Here is a 13,974-nt window from a genome sequence, read left to right as displayed (position 1 = left end):
GATGTACTGTTTCACTAACACATGGGCCTAGATCAATTTTGCAATCTCCAATAAGTGTTTCAAAATGATTAACACCACTGTTGCAATCCTAGTAAACACCATGTGTGTAAAGAAGATAGACACAAAATGCTGGCGCAACTCGCGTGACAGGCAGCATGGATGGACCCAGAATGGATCTGGAAGGGGGCCTGAGATGCTGCCTGTCCCGCTGAGTTACTCCAGCATTTTGTGTCTATCTTCGGTTTAAACCAGCATCTTCAGTTCCTTCCTACAACATGTGTGTAAGCTCACAATCCAAAGTTTCAATGTACACCTGTTACATTGTTCTAGTCATCCTATACAACCTATGCTTAGACCTTGGCCAATGACCAAACTAGTATGAAACATGTGACATACAATTGAATCGCTAGCTCTCAACCCTTTGGAGAAACATTTGACCAAGAACAGCCTGTCGACATTGAATGGTTCCACTTGAATAAAGTTAATAAATCATTCCAAAAAAAGTACATGTTACTGAAATTATTATTAAGCATTTTATTTTCCAATGCTAAGAATGCAAAGAATATTAATCAAAAGTCAAATTGTTGGAGCCACTCAATGGGCCAAGCAGCATCTGATGAGGCAAATGGATAGCAAAAGTATTAGGTTAATATTTTACATATTATCCATTATTGATAATTATCGCTAATCTTGGGAATAATTCATAGTGTCTGGAATCAGGATCAAAAAGGTGTTTTAAATGTTAAAATACAAACTATACTGTTTAAAAAAAATTACGGTTGGGGTAGTATCAGGATCAAATCATAGCAAGCATTTGCCGATCAACTTATTTTTTAACAGTTATTTTTGTCACTATATATATTTCAATTATATATTTAATTTTAAAGAAGACATGAAGCCTGACAAAATCCATTTGCCGATTGTACTGAAATCTAAGCTTTAAATCTAATTCTAAAAAATTATATATATTACCAATCTCCCATTGTCCTGTAAAGAATGTTTCTCACTGAAAGAAAGAAATATATATATATATATATATATAATTTCTACTCACATGTCAATCATTAAATATATTTGCAACTTTATCCCCATAAATATTATACTTATTTTTATCATGGAAATAATAAAATCATATTTTGTAAGAAAATTCTAATAAATTCAAGGGTTAAATTTTGTTTGTCTGAGAAATAAAACAACCCAAGCATTATGAACCACAGAAGTAATTATATATCCATCTTTTATATGCAGTTATACATTGTAATGAATACACTTGAGAAGTAAAAGGCAGATGTTACAGCTGTGGAGAGTACAATCTACCCAAAAATATGCTGTCATCTCACCTACTGGGAATAGCCAAGTCATTCTCTGAAGAAAATCTCAGCACCTCAGAACTCAAATCTAGCAGATGTTTTTGTGATTCTGAATATTGTCCGACAAATGATGAAGTAATTTGCTATCACTATGTGGTATGACAAAATGAACAGCTGAATCATACCGCACATTGTAACATTTTAATACATACGTGCAGAGTGTACCATTGAAAACCTTTGATTGTTCAGTGTGATCAACAATTACTTGATGCTTGCAGTGATTTACTGGTCCACATGCCTTGCATCGTGTTTGGTGTCAGCTTCATGAGGAAAGGAATTATTTTGCCTAAAACAACTTCAGTTTACATTTATAACTCTGCAAGGTGTTGCACATAAATTCTATCTGACTAAATTTGACAAGTATTTAAATAAAATATTTCATCAGCAGACCAAGCACTTGCCCAAAGAGGTTGTACTAAAACAAGAAATAACATGTTCTTTATTGTGTGCAATTCTTTAAAAAGTATAGAGCAGTATAAATTGCAGTGGAAATATAAATTGATCGTGCAGCAGGGACTTCCTTGCAGATTTTCATTTTGGCAACTGGACTAAATAAATCATAATTATGTTTTGTTGTCTTCATTAACTCTTAATATACAAAATACAATATAATAAACATTATTAGTGCTTGATTTATATTGGGTTTGCTTTTTGGTTTACTTGGTTGCCTGGAGTTTACATCTAATTAGTATTTAGCAAAATTTAGTCATTTGGGTTATCCGTAGAAATGAAGTCAAGAGATGCATGAACTTTTAGTATCTGTAAAATGCCATTGCATTGACATTGGTAATGGACATACATAGTCATATTGCCTCATTAAAATTTACTAATGTCTAGCAGGACATCACCACTTTGCACTAATCAATGCATTTACAAATAGGTTGCTCAATCATCTATAAGTACATATTGCAAGCTACATTTAGCATTATTAAAGCAAAATGTGAAAGCATTAATTCTGCCTGGTTGTCATTTATTGCTAACACTGCATTCCATCAGTAAAAGAAAATAATATTTTTCCAACTAGGCACTTTTTGTTTTCAGTTTGCATTCTCTAAAATGGAGAAAATCCAAGCCAAAAATGTTATCTAATCTCAATGTTAAGAATTCCTTTAACATCATACATTATTACTTTTAAATTGGCAGTTATAATATTCAACTGTTCCAAAGCAACAGTTTGAGAAATGGTCTTAAATGGGGAAAGATTTCTTACTGCAGGCAGTGCCATAGAGTCATGGAGTCATGCAGCACTTGCAGGCACTTCAGCCCACAGAGTTTGTCCATAAATCAATCAATGGCCATAAATCAATCAATCAAATGATTGTTTTTAAGCTTTAATGTTCAAACACGTTATGAGCAAACACATTCTGTTATTCCTGTTGGTTTAGAAATGCAGCTGTTCCATTTGTGAAATTTAACCCTTATTAGGCTGACTAGTGTAAAACAAAGCATTGCTCAAATAATCAGTGTCTACTTAAAGCAACGCTTGAAATACACTGTAATTATAGCACCTCATTGGTGGATGTTCTGATATCCGTTTCTACACTTCAGTGGTTTTATAGCTAAATTTGTATAGAATGGTTCTCATAATGTGGCCTTCTAAATAATTGCATTAAGTGGTGATATATTAAACATCATTTCTGATTATTCCTATAAATGTAAAAGCTTTGTTCATATTACAGATGTTTAAAATATTACATAGGTTATGTTATTCCAAAACTAGGTTGAATAAATTTTATCCAAATATTTCTCCCATTTGTGATAAATGTCTTTCTCAAAATGCCAATATTACGCACTCATTTGTCTCTTGTTCAAAACTTTATAAATTTTGGTGCGATATATTTGATATATTCTCAAAGTTATTTAAGACAAAAATGGAACCTAATACAGAAATGATTATATTTGGAGTAAGTGGAGATGGGAACAAATTAAATACACACCAAAACTCATTTTTCAATTATGGGTTAATAACAGCAAAAAAACATACTTAAATTTTGGAAAAATGCTAATATACCAACATTTAAAATGTGGATCAGTAATATGCTGGACACAGCACATTTGGAAGAAATGAGACTCCTCCTAATAGACAAACAAGACCTATTCTTAAGGAGTTGGTCCCCATTTATTGATTTCTTGGATTCATGTGGTGACATAGTATCATGAAAACCAACAGTTTCAGGTATGGGTGAAAGATGATTTAGAATATTTAAAAAAAAAACATCTCACTGTGGCAATGGGATAATCTCCCACCTGCTTTCCTTCTTCACTTATTCCTTCTCTTTCACTTTTTCTTTATTGGTTTTTCACCCACGCTCACTAATCTATTCTTCACTTTTCACAACCTCTTTTTCCTCTCTCCCTTCTCACTTCTCTCTTTAAAAAAAAGGGAAGTTGTACAGAGAATGTAATATGTTAACATCGTTTTTGTACCAATGCATTGTACTCACTTCTAATAAATAAAATATATATTTTTTTTATTTAATATTTTAGAAAAACACTTTTTGTGAAGCAGCAATGAGTAAGAGAGTAAGGGAAGATTAAGAATCCAACCCAAAGAATCAGAAACACTTTGTACTATTAAATATATGCATGTTAACACACATTAAAAAAAATTCCAGTCCAATAATTCTACACCATATTTTACCACCTGCTCATTATGGGTGCCCATGACTTTATAATTATTCAATTATCAGAACAAATTATAATTATTATGTAGCCTTCATTTACAACATCCGACCCAGGAAGAAAACTGACTTAATTAATGGACAAAAAATATACATATAAAACCATACATTAAAAGTAAAATTAACAAATTAACAGGGCCTTACATCGCCCGACGCGGCTTTAAATGGCTGCAGACTTGCTAGCGCCCGCTGAAGGCTTTGACTTTGAGTTCGGGAGAGGAATGGGGAGCAGGGGAGAGACAAGACTTTGCCTTCCATCACAGTGAGGAGGAGATTCACTGTGATGGATGTTTGTGTAAATTGTGTTGGTGTGTGTCTTGGTTCTTTTCTTGTATGACTGCAGAAACCAAATTTGAGGTTTCTAATGTGAGGTTCTAATGACAAATAAACGGTATTGTATTGTATATCAAATTTGTTCCTTCCAATTCCAATTTTGTGTTGAATTGATTGAATTGAATTCCTTTATTGTCATTCAGACCTTACGGTCTGAACGAAATTTCGTGCCTGCAGTCATACATACAATCATACAATAATAAACAACACTAAACACAAATTAACATCCACCACAGTGAGTCCTCCAAGCACCTCCTCACTGTGGTGGAGGCAAAAATCTTAGGGCTGCAGTCTCTTCCCTCCTCTTTTCCCTCTGCGCTGAGGCGATACCCCACCGGGCGATGGTACAAACAGTCCCGCGGCTCACCGAACCCCGCAAACGGGCCGGCTCAAACACCGGGCCCGGGGTGGTTGAAGCTGCCGCCCTCCAGTGCAACGGACGCAGCCGCCGGCCCGCGGCTGAACCCCGGACTCAGGTCACCGCCGCCAGGACGCCGTCCCAGCCACCGGAGCGCTGTTCCAGCCCCGAGCCGGATCGCCCTCACGTGAGTGCCGTTCCTCCCTCGAGCTGGGCCGCCCTCACGGGAGCGCCATTCCACCTCGAGGTGGGCCGCCCTCACGGGAGAGTCTCAGCCCCGCGCCAGGCCGCCCTCATGGGAGCGAGCCCAGGGCAAGTCCTGACCGGCTCTGCCTCCGGAGTCTCGTGGCCGCCAGCTCCGCCATTAGGCCTCAGCGCAGACGGAGGCAGAGAAGGGGATACGACAAAAAAAGTCATATTCCCCCGAAGGGGGGGACAACAAGCCCCGTTTTAGCTCCCCCCCCCCCACCCCCCCACACATAAACACAAACTAAAAACAAAAACTAACTAGACAAAACGAAAAAAAAACAACATAAAAAAGTAAAGACAAACGTACTGCAGGCGAGCCGTACCCGTTTACCAGCGCCGCCACTTCCGGTTGTTTGTACTTCAAGTGAGACACTTAAGAATATAGTGAACACTAATAGTAACTTCATTAACCTTCTTAAAAATGTAGCTACCATTGACAGCAACCAATCAACATTTGGTATCAATGCATTTTCTAAACTTTTCAACAAAAAAATTGAATAGAAAAGTGGATATGTTCTGTTCCTTAGCTGATAGGGATCAGCTGCAATGATGTTGCGATGTATCAGATAGGCCAGCACAGTGCCAGATACCAATCATATAACACATTGTAAATGGTTGTACACCTTCTCTAGATTACCAGCAATCAGGTGCAGTGCGCATCTCTGATTTGAGCTCTCTCAGCACAATATGCTGAAAATGTTGATGAAAAGAAAAATAGATATTGACAAAAATCAACAGCCACCTTCCGTTTCATTATATACTTATTAAACACACAGGTGGAGTATTTTTCATTTGGAACTTAGACTCAAGACTAGTCTACTTAGATCCTCTAGTCTGTTCTGCAGACAAGTGGTAGGACACATAGCATATGCCAAACATATGTTCTTTTGCGTGTACTCACCACAGCTTTATTTTAAATGCTTTTCTATCCTGATTCAAATTAATTTAAATTTCAGTAAAATAGGTATGATTCGGTTCAGTCATTTCTGAATGTTAGTTAAGTTCTTCACTCAACCCAAGCAAAGACCAGAGAATCATTGGTGACGCCAATGTGGAAACTGTGGATTATTCAGCAGATGAGAGGTGCTTGATGTAGTAATAGTGTACGGTTTTACACTATTTTCAGCATTTATACTGAGTTTGTTGTGCTCTTGACTTCTGAACTTAGACAATAGACAATAGGTACAGGAGTAGGCCATTCGGCCCCTCGAGCCAGCACCGCCATTCAGTGTGATCATGGCTGATCATCCACAATCAGTACCTCGTTTCTGCCTTCTCCCCATATCCCCTGACTCCGCTATCTTTAAGAGCCCGATCTAGCTCTCTTGAAAGTATCCAGAGAACCGCCCTCCATGCCCTCTGAGGTAGAGAATTCCACAGACTCACAACTCTGTGTGAAAAAGTGTTTCCTCATCTCCGTTCTAAATGGCTTACCCCTTATTCTTAAACTGTGGGCCCTGATTCTGGACTCCTGGTTTAACTTGAGATCCTCAGTGCCACCCCAAATGTTTCTAACCACAAAACTTTTCAACTCCCCTTAGAAAGCCCTGATTTATTTCATTCAACCACCTGCAAGAATGAATTTCAGATCAAAGTTACTCTGTGTAAAGAAGAGTAAATCATCCTTCATTTTTCACTTTTCATTTTGGATCTGTACGGGTTCTGCAACATCTTCTAACAATGCAACTGATCTAAATTTGTCATATCTTGCACATCGTTTAAAATGACAAAGTAAACCTGCCAAATGATCAGCAAAACACAAAGTGCTGGATCACTCCTTGAAAGTGGCATCACAAGGTTGGTAGGGTAGTCAAAAGGGCATGTTGCAGTTGTATAAGACATTGGTGATGCCACATTTGGAGTACTGTGTCCTTTTTGGTCACCATGTTATAGGAAAGATGTCAAGCTTGAAAGGGTGCAGAGAAGAATTACAAAGATGTTGCCAGGACTCAAGTTCCTGAACTCTCAGGAGAGGATGAGCAGGCTAGGACTTTATTCCTTGGAGTGCGGGAAGATGGCGGGTAATCTTATAGAGATTTACAAGATCATGAGAGGAATAGATCGGGTAGACGCACAGACTCTCTTGGCCAGAGTAGGTGATTCGAGAGCCAGAAGACATAGGTTTAAGATGAGGGGGGAAGATTTAATAGGAACCTAAGGGATATGTTTTTTAGAAAAAGGGTGGTAGGTGTATGGAACGAGCTGCCAGTTGAGGCAGGTATTATCATAACATTTAAGAGACATTCAGACAGGTACTTGGATAGAATAGGATTAGCCAGTTATGTGCCAAGTACGGGCAGGTGGGACTAGTGTAGATGGGGCATGTTGGTTGACGTGGGCAAGTTAGGCGAAAGGGTTTGTGTCCATGCTCTATGATGCTATCACTCTATAACTCAGCAGGTCAGGCAACATCTACAAAGGGAATGGATATAGAATGTTTCAGCTTGAGACCCTTCTTCAGATTGTTCATTTTGAAGAAAGGTCTTAGAACTGAGGTTCTCAGGTTCAGTCTGAAGAAAGGTCCAGGGTTGAAATGTTGCTTATCCATTTTGTCCATAGAATAGTAAGATTAAACGAGAACTTACCAGTTTGAAGTTTGATCTGTATTTTATGAGGAGGAACGTTGAGGGAATACGTGAAGAACCCGCTTCCAACGCATGCGTGTCATTCTTCAAAGCAGCGGTGTGAGGTCGCAGAAAACTATAATGACCTAACATAGTAAGATTATCAAAGAGATACCAGTTTTTGATATGATCATAGGAGGGTGGGAGCGGAGGGCACGTATTCCCTCAACGTTCCTCCTCATAAAATACAGATCAAATTTCAAACTGGTAAGTTCTCGTTTAATCTTACTATTTTACTTCGGAGTCACGTGAGTGACTACGTGAAGATTTCAAAGCTCTGTGACCTCATGCCGTGGAACGAGTCCATGCTTCACAACTGCCTTGGGTATTGGGAGAGAGCATCATTAGTAATTTTAAAACATACTTATACAAAGAGTTGTGTGGTATAACGAAAAAATATATATTTATTAATTGAAAATCATAGCCCTGTAACCTTTCGGGCAAATTATATTGTTGAACGTAAAATGGTTTCCGAACACGATGATGGCTCCAAAACTGGTTTATTATAAAAACCTTTGGAAAGTCCTTTCGGATGACCATCCTGCCATTCTGAGGATTTGGTCTGTGGGTACCTCTAGAATTTTTGCTGCGGATGTTGCTGCAGCCCTGGTGGAATGAGAGTTAAAAACATTAGTGTCTATTCCTGCCATCTTTAGGACATATTTGAGCCACCTTGATATAGTTTGGGTCGTGACCCTTTTGTGCGGTTTCTTGTAAGAGATTAACAACGCCATTTCCTGACCTCGAATGCTCTTAGTATATTCTATGTATAATTGGATGTGTCTTGCTATACACAGTCATTCGTCATATGGATATGCCATAAATTCAATCACTTGACCCGATGAACCTGGTCTGTTTTGTTTTATTAAATCCTGTATGACAAACACCAGTTTCTCGGGTGAGATGATCAGGGAGTCCAGGCTCAGTTTGCTTAATGACTGGACTCGTGCGGTAACTAACGCCATGAGCATAACCATCTTCATGGTCAGTTTCTGAAGTGACAATGCTGTTATGGGCGACCAGCTCCTCAGCATGTTTAGAACGACACCCATCTCCCAGATTTTGGAGTACCTGGTTTTAGGGGGATTTGCATTGAATATGCCCCTCATGAGTTTTGTTACCAGGGGGTGTGTTCCCACCTGTAATGCCTCACAGTTGCCAGGTGGCAGATGTCTGGCCAGTCTCTGTAAATATTTCTTGTTGGAGTTTGTGGCCAGACATATAGTTAATACTACTGCCATCCTGGAATCCAAGTCTGCCCCTGTTTGACTTGGTTTAAAGTAATCAGCCACCATGTCCAGCAGTGTCCCTGCTGTTTTAGGATCATGGGACGCTGTATTACCAGGCTCTGGCCCATCAGGGTCCTGCCCACTCTTTTTTATAGAGTTAGAGGTCTCTAGGGGTCTCGCACGGGGTACCCATGTGGGGCTTACCTCCTGCCCACTGTGGCTAGTCTCCACATCCATGTGACTGCTACTGTGAAGGAACTACTTTTCCTCTGCTGTTCCCGTCTCCCGTACACACGGGCACTGGTTTGCGGGTTTTCCTCGCCCCACTGCTGACCGCACCGGTCTTGTATGTAAGTTCACCTCTCCACACGGACCCGGTACTCACAGGCACCTGTGCTGGCTGCTGTCATGCTGCAGCCACTCGTACCGGCTTCCTCCAGCGTGGGCTAGCGGGTCCACGCCGTCTCCGTACTTCATCGTCTACTGCATTTGGTGTTCCCGATGTGGCCTCCTGTACATTGGCAAGACCGAGTGTAGACTGGATGATCATTTTGCTGAACAAGCACTGATCACCCAAGGCCTGCTGGATATCCCGTTCATTAACCATTTTAACTCCTCTTCCCATTCCTATCACCAGAGTGGGGTCATGAGCAAACTACCCTCATACGAAGAGCACTTCATATTTTGTATGGGTATCGGACAAAATAATGGAGTGAACATTGAATTCTACAATTATAGTCTGATAACTAATCTACAATACACCCCCCACCCCTGTCCACCGCTACCCCCCCCCCCCCCCTCTCTTCCTTTTGCCCCACCTGGATTTTCTTGCATTTCTCCCCTTCCCCCCATCGCTTTCCACCTATATTCCTTCATCTGGCTTCACAATGCGCACCTCTTAACGCTTTATCCATCACTTCATTTTTTGATCTCTGGTCTTTCGGCAACCATCTGCCAATTGAACCCCCCCTCGCCTATCACTTGCCAGCCCTAGTTCTGCCGCTCACCTCCCCCAGCTTTCTCCCTCCAACACAAGCCCCCCCACCTCCCCCACACAACATTCAGTCTGAAGAGGGATCCAGATCTGAAACATCAGCTATCCATGTACTCCAGAAATTGAGTTATTCCAGCACTTTGTGTCTTTTTTTTGTAAATCTGCATCTGCAGTTCCTTCTGCCTCCAAGTAATTGTTCCTTCCAATTTCCTGGTTGTGAGTCCATAGTACACACATATAATGAGGCATTTGAAATGAACCAAAATCGTGTCTGTGCTTCCTTAGCAGCAAAATAAAATACTCATGGTTATTTTTAATGCCTCTCAGATATTTCACACACCATGCAGTGCTATTGTGCAGCCGACTAAAAGGGTGTTTGACGGTAGTAGTGTAAAGCTGGAGTTGCCAGCACTGGGCAATTACTCCTAACGAGCTAACAAAGCATTAAATGATGAACCATTTGCATCAATAGCCCTTCACGTGTGTTATCTTAAATTACTCCGTTTAACTCTGTTTTGTTTCCTGTTTAGAAGTTCAATGCAAAACATATCATTAGTCAAACTATTTGTTGATTAAATATGTTTTAAATTAAATAATAGAAATATAATTTTCATAATGTTAGATATTTGAATGCTTTGAGAAGAAATCGGACAGACTCCCTGCACACGTCATTGTTTTTGCAACATGCACAGGCTTCGGGTTCATCTTTAATGTTTAGGGGTATTTTTGTTCTGCAGAAGCTTTCTCAGGCTGTTGTAAATGGACAGCTAATAAGATCCAGACTTAGGAAGGGCAGTCCCTTAATACAACTGGTAATAGGTACACTCGTGCTAATAGAGCAACCCTTAAATCACCCAGCCATGAATGCATGCACGCCTCAGACACACTCTTCTCCTGTCATTTTTCTTTTGACCTACTGTTAATAATGATAAAGGAGTAAATGCGTCGTCATTATTTGACATGAAGTGTTCAGTCAAATGTCGATGAGAGAACGCATACTGCGGCACGAACTGAATGCACATATAGAAAGCATTAAAACTGCTCCTAGTACTTCATCAAAGTAACTCAAAACTTCCAAAATAATTCAGTGAACTAAGATCTCGCCGAGATAGATATCTGCAGCGGCGACTGCAAATGATATATATGTGAGACAATGTTGTAGGAAGGGAAACAGATCGGTTTCCTGGAACATTACATTTATCTTGAAAAGAAGTCGAAAGGGGAAAAAAATATTTGTTACATTTCCAAGCAATGATTTAAGAACTTTACCTCTGTCGGTTAATGAAGAAGCTGTTAACCTCTGGGTTCTGTGTACAAGTATAAATGCGGATGTACACTAACACCATGTCCGCTGCAGAGACGAGGATCATAGGAACGACATTACAAATGCATCACTGGGGAACAATGATCCGTGCCTGTAACACTAAGTAGCAAAGATCCTATAGCAGAGCTCTGCTATAGGATCTTTGCTAAGTAGTATTTAAAAGGTGCCGTCCTTAACACATTGTGTATAATTTACATAGACAATATGCACACGCGTTTGTTTAATAAACTGTTAGTTATGGGAACTTAGAAACATCACAATCAATTGAGCGGTACTAGGCTATAACTGTCAAATGCTCAATAAACTCCAAGTAAGTCTATGCCGCATAAACAGATAAGTCGACCTCTATTTTACACTTCATTCCAACTTCTTGCCACTTGATGCAATCACTGAATACGTTTGTATTGATAGACTGTAATGAGAAGGAAAAATATCTCGTTGTAGGTGTGGGTTGTCGCGAAAGACGTTCTGGTTTTATGAACTGGTTTAACCATGCGACCAGACACTTTGTATGGTTGAGGTGAAGGGGACAGCAGATGAATAACGAAGGCTGGCGTTGGGAGAGGAGGGGTTTCAGTATTCAAAACAAAGCAAAGCGAATGGAACTGCATTGAATGAGTGGGGTAGAGGTTGCAAGGACCACGTTCTGGGACGGAAATTATCATTGATTCTACCCAGCCCCGTCGCTCTCTGCAAGAAAGTAAATCCCGAAACTAGAAACGATAATTCAAGTTGCATGTGATTACTTACACAATAGTTTCTGTGCGTTCCAGTGTTTTTATAATAAGGTTTGTTCTTGCACAAATAGGGAATTGGAACTCAGCGATGCAAATAAGAGTGGACGGTAGACACAAAAATGCTGGAATAACTCAACGGGACACGCAGCATCTCTGGAGAGAAGGAATGGGTGACATGTCGGGTCGATGCGTCTGAAGAAGATGCTGTCTGTCCAGCTGAGTTACTCCAGCATTTTATGTCTACCTTCGATTTAAACCTGCATCTTCAGTTCTTTCCTACACATAAATATGAGTGTAGTCTCTTTGAAGAAAAGGAATAGGTGACGTTTCGGGTCGAGAGCTTTCTTCAGACTGATAGTCAGGGGAATGAGAAACTAGAGCTGTGGGAAGGTACAGATCAGATCAGAAGGTACCTTTCCATACTTCTAATGTCCCTCTTCCCCGACTCTCAGTCTGAAGAAGGTCATCGACCATCTCTAGAGATGCTGCCTGACCCACTGAGTTAGTTCACTCCAGCATCTTGTGCCTATCTTCAGAGTGAACCAGCGCCTGCAGTTCACATAAAAAAGAGTGGATATCGGCTACTTCAATAATCCCTTTGAAACATATTTGGAATTCCTTATACCAACCCCCAAAACATGTCTTATTGTTACAAATAGTGCAACCTAACATATCCAACCAGCGAGCCTCTAGACCAGTGGTTCCCAACGTGAGGCGTACGCCCCACAGGGGGGCAATTTGATTTTTAAGGGGGGCAATTGAGCGCGACTGAGGAGGTCTGGGTCCAAATTTTCGTTTTTTATTTTTTAGGATTTTCCATCAGGTAAACATATGTAGTTTATGTTTCAGATGTTATTTTGAGTAAATAAATTTTTTGGGGGGTAAAAAAGGTCTTTATTGTGTAGTTATTACATAATCCAAGGTATTGGCGTTTTAAGCTTCTTCAGCTGAAACGGAGTTCACTTTTTAAATGATAAGAATTATATATCACCATATGGGGGGGTGGGGGGGCATCATATTTTAGAGGTGATTAGGTGGGGCATGGCCAAAAAAAGGTTGGGAACCACTGCTCTAGACTATAACAAATATTTGCAGCGAGTACATAGGGCTGACGGGGATTTATTCGCTGCGTTAAATCGAAAAGGGAATCTAGATTTTCTTTTTAAATAGTAAACAAAGACACGTGCTTTCCATCTTGGAGATCCGTACTATTTGTCCTGTCGCATCGTTTCATCTGCAGTCACAGCAAACCTCCAACTGGTCGGAATCTGTAGCGGCTGAGATGCATCTTAGAATGTGCAAAAATGTTCCTTATAGTTGCAAAACGGAGGCACAATGGAGCAGCTGGTGGAACAGCTGCCTCGCAGCGCCTGAGACGTGGGTTCGATCCTGACCTTGGTCGCTGTCTGTGTGGAGTTTGCACGTTCTCTCTGTGACCGCATGGGTTTCCTTCGGGTGCTCTGGTTTTCTCCCACATTTCAAAGACGTGCGAGTTTGTGGGTTAATTGACCTCTGCAAAAAAAAAAATGCCCCGAGTGTGTCGGAAGTGGACAAGAACCGATATAAATCAGAATCTGCAGTTCCCTCCTCCACGTTAAAAAAAGGTGATGTCGGCTGCTTCAATAATCCCTTTGAAACCTATTTGGAATTCTTCACACCAATCCCAAAGACGGTCGGCGTGAACTTGGGGGGCAGAAGGGCCTGTTTCCATGCTGTATCTCTAAAGGAAACCAAACTAGACTACATGTCACACACACACACACACACACAGCAGCAGCAGCAGCAGCAGCAAGCAAAGTAATCATCGGGTAACCCGATGCAAAATGTTGAAGAGTTTACACCGAATGCGCTTTCTGTTCGAGTCGGTACACGTGTCGTGAATGTGCAAGGGGGTGATTTATGTGGACCGTATGTCCGATCATTGATACACCACGGGGTCGAATTTCGGGCAATCCTGCGGCAGTGTACTTTTGGAGTTCACATCTATCGATAGAACAATTGACAACAGATGTACCGTGATCGGATTAGCCCAGAGAGAGAATCCTACCAGATCATACTGTAATATTAAACCGGCA

This window comes from Leucoraja erinacea, chromosome 1 (genome assembly GCF_028641065.1).
Source record: "Leucoraja erinacea ecotype New England chromosome 1, Leri_hhj_1, whole genome shotgun sequence".
Classification (NCBI taxonomy): domain Eukaryota; kingdom Metazoa; phylum Chordata; class Chondrichthyes; order Rajiformes; family Rajidae; genus Leucoraja; species Leucoraja erinaceus.
Note: the sequence above shows the minus strand (reverse complement) of the source record.